The 14019-nt window shown below is 44.7% G+C and overlaps 1 protein-coding gene across 1 annotated transcript in view; it reads left to right on the top strand.

Moving 5' to 3' along the window:
* LOC147035347 (vomeronasal type-2 receptor 1-like) overlaps window positions 1-14019 on the top strand; it is a 70051-nt gene that overhangs the window by 18293 nt on the left and 37739 nt on the right. The gene's annotated exons all lie outside the window — the stretch shown is intronic.

Here is a 14019-nt window from a genome sequence, read left to right as displayed (position 1 = left end):
TCTGAAAGTTTAAAGAATGTTGAATCAGAGCTCACAGATGTTTCCCAGCTGCGGTATGGCTACAATATCTACCTAGGAGTACATGTAATTGCACATGCACTTCATAATCTCTACACGTGTGTGTCTGGCCTCGGACCTTTTGTAAACGGGTCATGCACTGAAAAAGATAATTTCACATCTTGGCAAGTGAGTTTATCATTTTAATATGGAGCAAGGATTATATTAGAACTGTTTAACTATATAAGATAATGAATTAGAACTGTTTGACTAAATCTGTTCATGCAGTACTTCTTTGATCACTCTCATACTCCAAACATTATATCTCAAACACCAAGAATTACAACATCCGTTTGTTCATGAACCTTTTCCTTTGCCTCTTTTTCTGAAAAAAATAATGCACCATTGAATTGCAAGTGCAACTTCAGCAAACTTGTGCTGTTGAATACAATGAAGTTCTTTGAAATGATTAAAGGTCATATGGAGGCCTGTCAACAACCGAATGTAAAATGGCATAAAAACATAGGAGGCTGTGAAAGCTATAATGATTAATATTATTGTATGGTGTTTAAAACGAATTAAATACACAATAAGTGAGTGCAGTATTTTGTTTGATAGGTGGTAACTGAAGAGCAACTGCAGAAGTATTTCAGGAACAATTTCTTTATTCTTGCCTTGCTAAATGGTTCTTTACTGGAATCTTTATTTTTCCACTCCAGGGAACTCATCATCCAGAATGCAGGTTAATTTGAATTGTTGATTAGGGTCCAAATTACACAATGTGGAGTTTTGATTCGGTAAATTAAGCTTAACTTCCAGTTAAAAGCAAAGTCAGGGAATCCATCATTGCTGCTGATGTCAAATCTTTCTCGTTTTCAAACAGTCTGTTTTTATAGTCATCACTTTGGATTTCTTCCAGGTCAGTCAACTTTGGAAATGCAGCTCATCCTGTCTCAGCAATGGTTGAAGGACCAAAATCTCAATCAAGAGGTCGGGACTATCTCCTTCAAAATATCTCAATAATTTGATAGTCCAGTATTAGCTTTTGCATGTCAAGCTTTTTGTACATGACTCTACATTGTGACGTACAGTATCCCATCAAAATTACAAACAGAATAAATTTGTTACTCTTTACTGATCTGGCATCAATCAGATGCTGGTTGAGCAAATAGAGCATGTCCTTCAATCCTGTGAAATCTCACTGTTCTCCAGGAAGGATCGTCAAACTTACCTACCTACTTACCTATCTATTTCCGTGGTCAGCCATGGGAAGAGGTTCAGTCTCTTTGACTTCTGGAACTCACCATCGGCCTGTCCTCCAGAAAGATCATCAAACTAACCTACCCATCTAATTCCATGATCAGCCACTGAAAGAGGTTCAGTGTCTTGATTGCCTTGGACTCACCATCACCCATGACTTCTCCTGAGCAAGCCATAAAGACAGCTGGCTTCCAAAGCCAGCCGTCGAATGGGCATCCTCCATCCATCCAATTATTTCTCTGGAAAATCATAGACTCACAAGAAGCTCAATGGAGTACTGCTCTCCAGTATGGCCTGGCAGTCCAGCATCAGATTTGTCTCTCCGAGATTCTGTGGAATCTAGAGCTCACAATGTGGTTGAAATCTCTGGCAATAAAGCCAGAGCACAATGTCTGTTGCTTTCACATCATTGGCACATCAGTGGCCTCTCTGTTTTTGCGCTTATTTTCCAATATTGTTCTCTGCGCTCTTTCTGTCTGCTTACCAACCTCAGGAACTCCAGGATGCATGCCTTCTTCCACTAGCCACCTCCTGGTTAAACATCCATAATTCAGGCTGATTGCAATCCTGACCTTTGTTCCCCACTTCTCCCGTCGATGGAACTGCCTTCCAGAAGCCACTCCTTCCCACCATTCCCCTCCATCACTTCAAACAGGCATGCACTGCTACCTTATGTCAACCTTCCATTCTAACCCATTGTTATGTCCGTAAACTCATGAAGCACCACAAGTATGTGAAGCAGGAGGGTATATTTTCATCAGGCCAAATTCACCAATGCACATGCGCTGATTCTCAAAGCCCCCCTCCCCCAACAATCCCCTCACCCCACAATAACACACCATCAACTGGGTACAAAACAGATCACGCTGTGCTGAAGTATACATCAGACACAGCAATTGCCTCCTTTTTTAAAACTTAAAGCAAACATGTAGTTTAAAGGTGAATATATATATATTCCATATTTTACTGCCATTTTACCAATCCTCTATTACACCACCACATTTAACGTGTTACATTAGTTATTGATGCCTGTTGTCTGTGTCCATTATGACATCCTTAAAACAGTAACTTTTTCCTGTTTGGAATGATTTTCAATTTCATTTGATTTCCAGGCAAGCAGACAGACAGTTAAAAAAATATTATCTCATTCTCTGCACATGTGCAATCAGGACGAATTCTGAGCCAAGAAGGGAAAAACGAAAGAGTGGTCTTCCTATTCAATATTCATGGTCCAATTCGTGTTCAAAGTGTAACATTCGATTTAAATAAGTTGTTCCTCGATCATAAATTGTTAAGACAGACAGACAGATGGACATGAATCTATTGCTTAACCCTACTTTTTGCTTCAAGTGTGTGGGGTAATAACAAGATGCATATAAAAAGATTCTATATAATAAGGCGAGGATTACGAGTTGAAAAACGATCCAGATAAAGCGACAAACAAATCACACAATGCCCAGTGATGGCTCCCAGGAATGAAACACCGAATTACAAGTGTGTGGAAATCAGCTCGAGTAGAACGGTTCAAGACAAAATATATATATATATATATATATATATATATATATATATATATATATATATATATATATATATATATATATATATATATATGAGTACCAGTATTCTGGGCTGGTGTATACCCCGGTTAAAATAGGTATACCATATCCCTGTGTCGTAAGAGGCGACCAGGGTTGCGTCAGGAAGGGCATCCGGCGTAAAACATGTGCCAAATCACTATGCGGATCATACGGATGATCCGCTGTGGCGACGCCTATCGGGAGCAGCCGAAAGAAGAAGAAGAAGATATATATATGTATATATATATATATATATATATATATATATATATATATATATATATATATATATATATATATATATATATATATATATATATATATATATATATATATATATATATATATATATATATATATATATATATATATATATATATATATTGTTGTGGCCACGGGTACCGAGACACCAGCTCGTCACTCAAGGGGATTAATCCCTGGTTGTCCTCGGCAGAACAGGACCTGGGGCCACCGCTCTGAATTAACGTTGCGGTACGGTGGGTTGTTTTAGAACCACGAACGCCACCAAGTCAACCACGAGTTCCAGTGTCCGCCATCTCATTATTCCGTTTAACTAGAGGTCATGTGGTTACCTGAGCAGGGAGCGCACCCTCGGAAAAGCACCAATGTTATCTCGATGAGATTTTAATTAGGGCGGCCGAGCGTTTTAACCGCTGGTGCGTGCCGACTATTTTTGGTAAAATCTGAGGGTAATTACCTCCTAGTCTATCGAGGTTCAGACAATGCTAGACCGATGGAAGGAAAGGACAAACACAGACAGGTTGGAAATCGACAAATGATTCATTATTAATAAAATAAATAAATAAAAAGAACCTTTTATTTGCTGAGGTAAATAAAGAATGAATTTCAAAGCAAAATCAATCAAAAATGCTTGTAAAGAGACAAAGAGCAGATGATTATCAGGGGTTAACTTACTTACAGCTAAACACAGACATGGGTACCCAACAGATCATTCTGGGGGGGGGGGGAGAAGAATCGTCTTGCTCACCAGAAAGTAGTCATCCGTGAATTGAAAACGTCCTGAAATGTGTGCGTGCATGTCACATCCGTTGCCAGCAACCAGCTTTGCCGTGCACCCTCTCACGAACAGCCTTGAATGCCAGTCGAAGTCTGGAGGGCAACGAGACCGTCCGTCGCGGGTTTACACCCTGGTGTTGTTGGTGACCAACCCATGCCTCACTTGTTGGCGGCACTGCTCACACCCACAGGCTCACCACACGCTCACTTACTTCTTCTCTTTTGCGCGCTTACACCCGCTTCTTGCTCGTTTCTCAAGCTTACTTCTCATTCTCTTCTCCCTCACTGGCTTTCTTTCGCCTCCACTTTCCTCTCTGGCTTTCTTTCTCTTTCTTCTCTCTGCCTCCTCTTACTTCTCTCACCCTTTTCCTCTCACTTTTCTCACCTCCGCTTTTCTCTCACCTCAGAACGGACCTCCATTCGTTTTTATATCTGCGGGCCATCTAGGCGGCGCAGTTTCCACCCCAAACTCACCCCGCCCCACTTGCGCACAGTTACCACGATGCCCCGTGCGCTCTCAAAAAGGCGGGCGTCGGAGCTTGCGAAAGATTGTTGCTGAGGAAAAACGAGGGCGGGCTTCAGAGCTCATGAAAGAAATGTGTGTAAACGTGTCTGTCGTAAAGAAAAAAGCTTCCCATAAGAGAGGGGATCTATCCTTTACCCTTCTCAATGCATCATATTTAAGATCCCATTAGACATGGGGATGGGGCTAATCTGAACATGCATTTAAGGAAATAACTGTCTGAGGACCTGGATGTGTGGATGCTTTTAATCAGACCATATTCTGAAATCCGTAACAATATATTTCTGCAAATCCCCGCATTTCATTTTGATCTGTATTCAAACTGGTGCTGTTTGGAAGAGAAATGTGTGGTTGAGATATGAGGCAGACACTTTCCGAAAGTGCTTCGTATCTTTACATCTTTGATTGAAGTTGAGAAGGGATTTTGCCAACAACCATTGTGTAAAATAGACTTGAATGTTACTTCACTCTTCATAATAAGAAAATACAGAAGCATAAATTGGTCACAATGGATGTGCAGCAGCTTAGAAAATGCTTCTGAGAAGAGGTAATCAAAAGAAAAGGTAGAAATGAGAAATTTACTGTAAAAGTCCAGAATGATGATCGCTCATTTGAATTTTCTTTTTGGGTAAATAGAGTCGAGGCTTTTGGAGGAGCCAGAAAACAGCATGGAACAGGAAGTGAAAGAACAAAAAGAACAGCAAGAAGAGGGGGCAGGGGAACACATCAACTGCAGTATTGAGGGACAACACAGAGAGACTCATGGAGGGATAAAGAATATGGGTAAGAATGAGAGCAAGGGGGGACATGGGGTAAACAGGATGGATAGAGCTGTGAGATCTCAATCAGAGGAATGGAAGGAAAAACTGTAAACCTTGGAAAAGGTGGCCTTGGGAAGGGTAAATTGGGGTTGAAATGATTATGGTGGTGGATGGGGGATGAGGTGAGATGGTGGTCATCCATCCATCAGGACCATACTCTGTACAGAGCATCAATGCTGCCAAAGCAGTCTCCTGAGCTATTGGGCACAATCCTGGACATGTCACCACTCCAACACAGGATACTCAAATGACTCAATCATCCCAGCAAGCTTGTACTCATTTTGCCAACCTCAGAAGGATGACAGGCTGAGCCAACCCCACCTGGTATTAATTTAACGGAGGAAAGAGGATTTGAATTTGGGACCATAGGATCCCAAGCCCATCACCCTAACCACGATGCCAATGCCAGGCTTACAGTGGTCAACAAGTGTGTTAAAGTCCTGGAAGTAAGAATTCGATTAAAGCGACTGAGCAAGATGGTCCCACAGCGTTTGTTTGTTTTTGTATACAAGATTAAGGATCGTGGAAGAGTTGCAGCAGAATAGAAGGGAACAAAATGGAAAGGTGGAAACACCAATAACAGAGTAGAAGTGATAGTGAGAGTGAGATCAAGGGTAGGGGGGCGAAGGACACAAAGGGCGGAGGAGCTCCTTGTGAGCCAACGGCCATCCATATCTAGTGCCCAACTGTGTCTGCGGACGTCCTCCTGCAGTTGGGTCACTTCTTATTAGGAGGTTGGTGGCAGGATTTGCACTCCGGCCACCGTAAAACCCTTCATTCCGCAAAACGCAAAAACGCAAAAAAATCTGAAAACCCACTCTGTGGGAGTACCTCCTGTGCAGCTTCCCTTCGCAGGGCAGCTCACCGGATGACGGGATTGGGGCAAAGCCTTCGGGACCCCCAATCTTTGATAGGAGGGAAACCACGGGGTAACATCCCTGGGTCAGATTGCGGGAGAGTGCGTCGGAGTGGTGCTGAGGTGTCGTCCACCAGACGGCGGTCTCCTTGGGTTAACCTGAGGCGGTCCCTTCGGGTGGGTGCCTGGAATGTCCTATCCCTAAGAGAAGATGATCACCTGTCTCTGTTATCATCTGAGCTCAAGCGTTTGGACATCGGGATTGCAGCTCTCTCTGAGGTTCGGTGACCGGATTGCGGCGAGATAATGGTGGGTGGTTACACCTACTATTGGTCTGGTCGCTCTGATGGTTACCATACCCAAGGAGTTGCTGCAGCTGTGTCCAATAAGCTGACCCCAATGATAATTGAGGTAACACCGGTCAACGAGCGTATTATGAGATTAAGGATTCGTCACTCCTTAGGTGTCATTTCCCTGGTCTCTGTTTATGCTCCGACTGAGGCAAGTGATCTCACCGTGAAGGATGCATTCTACGCCACACTCGAGTCTGTGGTTGATCAGTGTCCCAGACGAGATACACTTCTAGTCTTGAGGGATTTCAATGCATCGACTGGAACTGATAGGGATGGTTATGAGGTGTGTGTTGGTCCCCATGGGTCAGGAACTATGAACCAGAATGGCATTAAGTTCCTTGACTTTGCAAGAAGTCATGGACTTAGGGTGGCTGGTTCATGGTTTCAGCACCCACAAGCTCATCGCTGGACTTGGTATTCCAACGCTGGCGGTGTGGCAAAGGAGATTGACCATGTCCTCATTGATGGTCGTTGGAGGATGATCCAGAACTGCAGGGTCTACCGGAGTGCTCAGTTCCTCAATACTGACCACAGGCTTGTTGTAGCAACTCTAAAGCTGCACCTTAAATCCTGGAGAATGGTACCATCCCAGCCGAGGCTGGATGTTGCCAAGCTCAGGGATGAGAGAGTAGCTGAGGAGTTTGCGAACAGGCTGAGTGGACACTTGGGGGGTCTGGGTGCTTTGGGGGGTCCTGAAGAGCTGTGGAGCGCCTTCAAGACCACCGTCCTTGATGTTGCCGGTGGATGCCTTGGAGCTCACCGCAGGGCAAAGAAGAATTATGTCTCTCAAGGGACACTGGATACCATTGACTAGAGTCGCAGGGCCAGGCTGAATGGCAGAGCTGAGCTGTTCAGGGAGCTGAGGCGTAAAACTGTACGTGCACTGAGGGTGGACAAGGAGGCCTATGTGCGAGGAATCTGTGAGGGGGTAGAGCATCACCTGTGGACAGGTGATTCTCGTCCCGCTTACAGGGGAATTCGCGCATTACGTTCATCCAAGCCCATCCCTCGGAGCACTACAGTTCGAGTAGAGAGTGATAGGCTCTTGACAGAGGAGTCTGAAGTGAAGGCCCGCTGGGCCGGTTACTTTGAGCGGTTGTACCAGGCTGATCCCCCAACTGTCGAGTTGGATGTCAAGGGTGTTACAATCCCTGTTGCTGACCCTCGAATCAACTGTGGTCCACCTACGCTTGTGGAAACACGGGCTGTGGTGAACCAGTTGAAACGGGGCAAAGCTCCAGGGATCTGTGGCATCCATGCCGAACTTCTCAAGGCTGGTGGAAATGCTGCACTCGTGTCGTTGCATGCAGTTTTGTGCTCTGCCTGGAACACAGGCATCATCCCAACTGACTGGAAGAGGGGCCTTGTTGTCCCTCTCTGGAAAGGGAAGGGTGATCGCCAAGACTGCAACAACTACCGAGGGGTGACGCTGCTCTCAGTGCCGGGCAAGGTCTTTGCTCGGATATTTCTCGATAGGGTTCGCCACCATCTGCTTGAGCACCAGCGTCCAGAGCAGTCAGGCTTTACACCAAAGAGGTCAACGATTGACCGTATCCTTGCACTTCGTGTCCTCACCGAACGCAGACGAGAGTTTCGGCAGGGGCTGCTTGCAGCCTACGTTGATCTCTGTAAAGCGTTCGATTCAGTGAATCGGGATGTCCTCTGGAGGATTCTTGGTCTTCGTGGGGTGCCACCAAAACTGATCGATCTGATGTCTGAACTCTACTCTGGTACTGAGAGTGCTGTGAAGTGTGGTGGTACCATCTCTGACTTATTTCCAGTTGTTACTGGAGTTCGTCAGGGATGTGTACTTGCCCCCACACTTTTCAGCACTTGTATGGACTGGATTCTAGGGAGGATGTCGGAGAGATCAAGTTGCGGTGCGTCATTTGGGAATGTCAAGATCTCGGACCTTGACTTTGCAGATGATGCAGTCATCTTTGCGGAGACTTTAGACATCCTCTTGGGGGCCCTCGAGGTGCTGAATGAGGAGTCGGAGCCGTTGGGATTACGGGTTTCTTGGCTCAAAACTAAGATCCAGGCTTTCGGTGACATCTTGGATGCTGCTGTCCTGTCTGTGTCTGTTTGTGGTGAGGATCTTGAGGTCGTGGAGAGATTCACTTACCTTGGCAGTGATATTCATGTCTCTGCTGGCTGCGAGTCAGAGGTCAATAGACGTCTGGGTCGGGCCTGGGGAGTCATGGATTCACTGGATCATGGGGTGTGGCGCTGCCGGTACCTGTGCGGGAGGACGAAAGTCCGAGTCTTCAGGTCCTTGGTACTTCCAGTCTTGCTCTATGGGTGCGAGACTTGGACTCTGACCAAGGATCTGAGACGGAGACTTAATTCCTTTGGTACCAGGTCTCTTCGGAGAATCCTTGGCTATCGCTGGTCGGATTTTGTGTCCAATGAGCGGTTGCTGAGAGAGACTCGGATGAGATTTGTTACCTGCATAGTCCGTGAGCGTCAGTTGCGGCTGTATGGACATGTGGCTCGTTTTCCTGACTTTGATCCTGCTCACCAGATTCTCTCAGCGAGGGAGTCTCATGAGTGGAGGAGGCCAGTGGGTCGACCAGGTGCCTCATGGTTGCAACAGGTTGAACATCATCTCAAGGAGATGGGGATGGGCCTGGCATCTGCCTGGGGGATGGCCAGACGGAGGCCCCTGGAGTACCGGCGGAAAGTGGATGCAGCGACGTGCTGTTCTGGCACATGCTCCCATACCTGACCTGACCTGACACAAGGGGTTGAACAAGCTCCACAGCTGGGGAAAAAGAGGAAAGAAGGAGTGGAGGTAAAAATGAGTGGATTTTGGGAAATTCACCACGAAGGGGATTAATAGAACATGCATGCACCCTGCAGGAAACCGGGAATGTGGGGTGGGGGATATAGCATGGAAATGTGCAAAACCAGAAAGGAGGAAGTGGAAGACATAGAGACCACCCTCGTGTCTGCAATTTGAAAGTAATAGGCCCGGAGACTCGACTTCATTACGGAGATAGCAATGGTTTTTCAAGCCCTTAGTTTCCATGGCATCAAACTGAGCAATGCATGAAGCAACAGTGCCAGCCAAGAGTGGAGAACAGTATTCCATCAAGCTGTGGATGTAGGCAATGTAAGTAAATAAATGCTCACATGTGCCAAAGAAAGATTCTGCATGAAAGAGGATGCCCATTCAGCGGCTCACTTTGGAGACCAACTTCGATACAGTATGTAGTGTGCATCAGAAAGATCACAACTAATAGTGAGGCCCAAAAGTTTGAGTGACTGAACTTCTTCAAATGGATTGTTAAGGATGTAAATGGGAAGATTTGCCTGATGGTCTTGTCAGAGAGACAAAGTGAAAGCGTAAGCTTTGTCAGGATTTTAATCTCATATATAAAGCTCTTTCTCACCACTGACTGACTCACTGACTGATATTAAAGATCAGTACCTTCTCAGTAACGTAGAAATCTGAAATTTTGCGTGCCGAGGGACATCGAAGCCTGTACAACAGAAAATTTCACAGAATCGTTGGACATCTTCCATCAATGAAAATATAAATAGATGAAAAAATTAATGAATAAAATGCAGGTGAGTGAACCAAGACAATGGGGAAGCACGGTAATTTTGTGTGCCAATGGACATCGATGCCGATACATCAGGAAAAAAATCACAGAACTACGGGATCCGTAAATGAAAATATAAATAAATGAAAAATCAAATGCAGGTGAGTGACCCGAGACAATGGGGAAGCATGGTAATTTTGTGTGCCAATGGACATCGATGCCGATACATCAGGAAAAATCACAGAACTACGGGATCCGTAAATAAAAATATAAATAAATGAAAATAAATAAATGAAAAATCAAATGCAGGTGAGTGACCCGAGACAATGAGGAAGCACAGTTCAGATGTTTACAGAATGTGGAAGCACACCCCGCTAGTATTATATACATCCCCTTCAAAATCGGGACAAAATCAAAAATTTGGTTGCTTTAAAATGCTGAGCATCAAGCAAGGAATCAGCACGTAACATTTTTGAAGTCTTTGGTATAACTCGGCCAAGGTTCGAACCCTGGCCGAGTCAAACCACTGACCTACCGATGGTCTCCCAGACCCAGCAGGGATGCTTTAACCATTATGCCATTGAGGCTGATTGATTGACAAATTCCAAGTGTTTGACCAGCTTGTGATTCTATCAAGGTCTGCAAAGAGGGAAGAGGCTGCTGTCTGTCTATCTGAAGGATGATGGCTGTTACCGCAGAGGCTGGAGTCATCAGCAAAGAGAGAAAGGATTTTTCACAGGCACATAGATCGTTGATGAAGATTAGGACTAGGACTCAACCCAAAACACTGCCTTGAGGCACTCCAGGGAGAGGAGATGAAAGGATCCGAATGAGAGCCATGTGTTAGCTTTGAGAGTAGAGGTCAGTAAGCCATGTTTGGAAGTGGCCTTAGATGCCATATGCTGAGACATTAGAGAGCAAGGCAGAATGCCAGACTGCATAAAAACTCAAGAGATGTCTAGAAAGTTGGCCCTGATCTCATGTCTGACATTGTGGGCCTCCAACCGTTGCCTGAATAGCAGAAGCAGCATGTCCTTGCTAGAATGATTTGGTCTGAAGGTAAAGTGTTAAAAGGCAAAATACCTCAATGCAGGATTCAGTGTACAATGGGTGTGAGTATGATAACTACAGAAGAGATGGGATGAAATTGCATTAAAGAGCAGGTTTCTGTGGAGAAATCCTTGGCCACATTAATATCAGGGGAATTGGATATAGGAGACCAGTCCTGATATGAGATGGCAGCTTGCAATCCTGCAAATCAGCCTGAATTAAATTTCAGACTCACCAGCCCTGATGTGGCTTTCTGAAAATAACCATGGAGATGTTGACTCTCACATGCCTATGTTCAGATGAACCAACTTGAGCAGAGGAAGAACAGGAGATATCAACAGGAAAGCTGGTTATGACCAAGTCCTTTGCTGTAGTGCCATGGCTGGAGACATAGGTTCCATGTTCCATAGGTTCCTGTAGTGCCATAGGCTGGAGACCAAGTCCTTTGCTGTAGCGCCATGGCTGGAGACATAGGTACCTACAGGCAACGCCCATCCAATTGGCAAAGACAGAGAGCGTGACAGAGAGATGTAAATTGAGTCATCACTGTTAGGAGAACAGTACAGCATGTAAACAAATCCAAGAGATGGGAGGTGATGGGAAGTCACAGCCAAAAGTACTCTGGGGGCATTTGATGAGTAAGAGCAGTAAAAGTATAGGAAGAAATGGAGTTCTTCATGTAAGCTGCAACTCCACACCACTGAGTTGGGGTTCAGGCCTGTCAAACTGTGGGATGCAACAGCTGGGGAGAGACAAGAAAGAATCAGTGAATTCCTGTTGAATTGTGGTGGAAAATAACTCAATTTCCACAATGGTTCAGCATGCAAAAGAGAATCATTAATTTCGTATTTATGGAGGAAGAACATGGAATATTATTCAATGAACTTCACTAACAGAGCCCAAAGTAATCCCTCTTATACTCATTTGACAGCCAAAACATGGGAGGGTGAGACATTTGGTAATTCAACTACAGGAAGGGCTGATAGGCACAAGGCAAAATAACTCAGAACTGCAATACATGGCCACTTTGGGTGGGAGGGAAAAATAACACACTCATGGCAAAAGTTTGCAGTGTTAACCTTGAAGAAAGGATGATAACAAGTTCGGGGAGGAAAGGCCGAGAGGGGGTGGAGGGATCATACAGCGAGCAAGTCCTTTGCCATCAAAAGCCAATGGAGTTATTTAATTTGCCTTAGACAGCAAGACATTTGCTCCAGTTGTCTTCCGAAGTTATTTATTTTCTGTTAGACAATGGGGTGCCTCTTCTCAGTAGCTGGCAGCAAGGCGTCCTTCTCTTCAGCAGCTGGGCAGTTTCATTTAAACATTGGAGATACTAGTCTTGGTTATATGTGTTTCAGTGAGATAAAAGCACATAAGATTTATTAAGATACAATTCTACTTTACTTGGATATTCATTTATATCACTATGGAGGTCAAAAGTAGGACGTTATTTTATACTGTGTTCAATTTTAAAAAGTACCAGCAGCAAGTGAATATAATTGAGAATACATGAATATAATTATTTTTTCTTCCACAGAAGGATTATCTGAAGTAGATAATGGCCGTTTTGTAAGCAGTGACCTAGATTGAGAGATCTGTGACATTGGAGAGGGGGCCTTGGATCTTGGAGGTCCACAGAGTGAGGGAAAGAGGGAGGAGGTGCTGTTAGCAGCATGTAGAAATGTGAAGCTGGGGTGGGGGACATGCAGCATGGGTGTGGGAACTCGAAGAAAGGGTGGGAGAACTTAGAGAGGGGCTGGAGTTCTAGGGAGGGGAAAGTTTGGAGGGAGCAGAGTGGGAAGAAAGCTGCAAAAGTGTGTGGAAGGGGAAACCTGGGGGAGGGGTGAATCTGGGAGGAGGCAGGATGGGGATAGGAGAATGACAGAAGAAGTGGTGAAATGGGAGGGTGCAGGGTGAGGGTAGAAGCTGGGAGGGAGCAGGGTTAGAGGGAAACTGGGAGGGGACAGGGCATGGAGGGATGCTGAGTCAGGGGGGTGGGTAGAAGGACGAGGACATAAAGGTGACGACAATGGGAAGCATACTTTCGCGGGGGAGGGGGGGGGTTGAAACTGTTAATGGATGTGAAGTGAGGTATCTGAACATGTGAAGGTAACATTTACAAATTGGACTTCTCAGGATAACCAAATTAGATACCAGTACATGAAGAGAGATATCGCCGGATGTGTGAAATGAGGGGTTAATTTCTGCATGGAGAAAATTTGTCCTGTAAGTATGGAGGGAGCGTCGATGGACCAAGCGTTTAAGAGTTTGACAGTTTTCCAAAAGAAACTGTGTGAAGAATATGAAGAGCTTGGAGTGAAGAAGAACAACAAGTGGGATGTTCCTTGAAACATTTTACATTATTACTTAAAGCTTTTCAAGTAAGAAGCAAATTAGTTCAATGAGAGAGTATTGAGAATGCAAGGGATAAAAATGAACAACGGAAGGAAATAAGGGAGAACTATAACGCCACTCAGTACAGCGTACACCTCCGCCGGGCTGAACAGTTTACGTTTTGTATCACACCAATAGGCCGGATCTGGATCTGGAACATTCGTCCTTGTCACACACCAAAATATAATCAGGCTTGTTCTTGTCACATAACTAACTCATCCACTGAATTTTGTCATAATCCATCCACAACTTTTTGAAATATATTCTTCTATCCTTTTTGGCTCCAACTCTCAATGCTGAAACAGCACTGAAAAAAAAACATTGTACCTGGATCTGGATGTTCACAAAAATCAAAATGATTCGTCCTTGTTACACATCCAACCTGTCCAACAAATTTCGTCTGAATCCATCCTTAACTTTTAGAGATATCGTGTTCACAGACAATCAGACAGATGGTTGAAAACATAACCTCTATCCACCTGTATATGATTTTGTTTGTTTCAAACAAAAGTTCAAAGCAAAGAGGGTAAATATAATTAGGTTGAGGATCAAGAAAGGAGAACACTTAGGATCAAGAAAGCTGAATGGAGAAACACATC

This window comes from Eptatretus burgeri, chromosome 1 (genome assembly GCF_056783735.1).
Source record: "Eptatretus burgeri isolate ZD-2024b chromosome 1, Ebu_testis_v1, whole genome shotgun sequence".
NCBI classification, from domain to species: Eukaryota; Metazoa; Chordata; class Myxini; order Myxiniformes; family Myxinidae; genus Eptatretus; species Eptatretus burgeri.
Note: the sequence above shows the minus strand (reverse complement) of the source record. Positions and strands in the feature narration are given on the sequence as shown.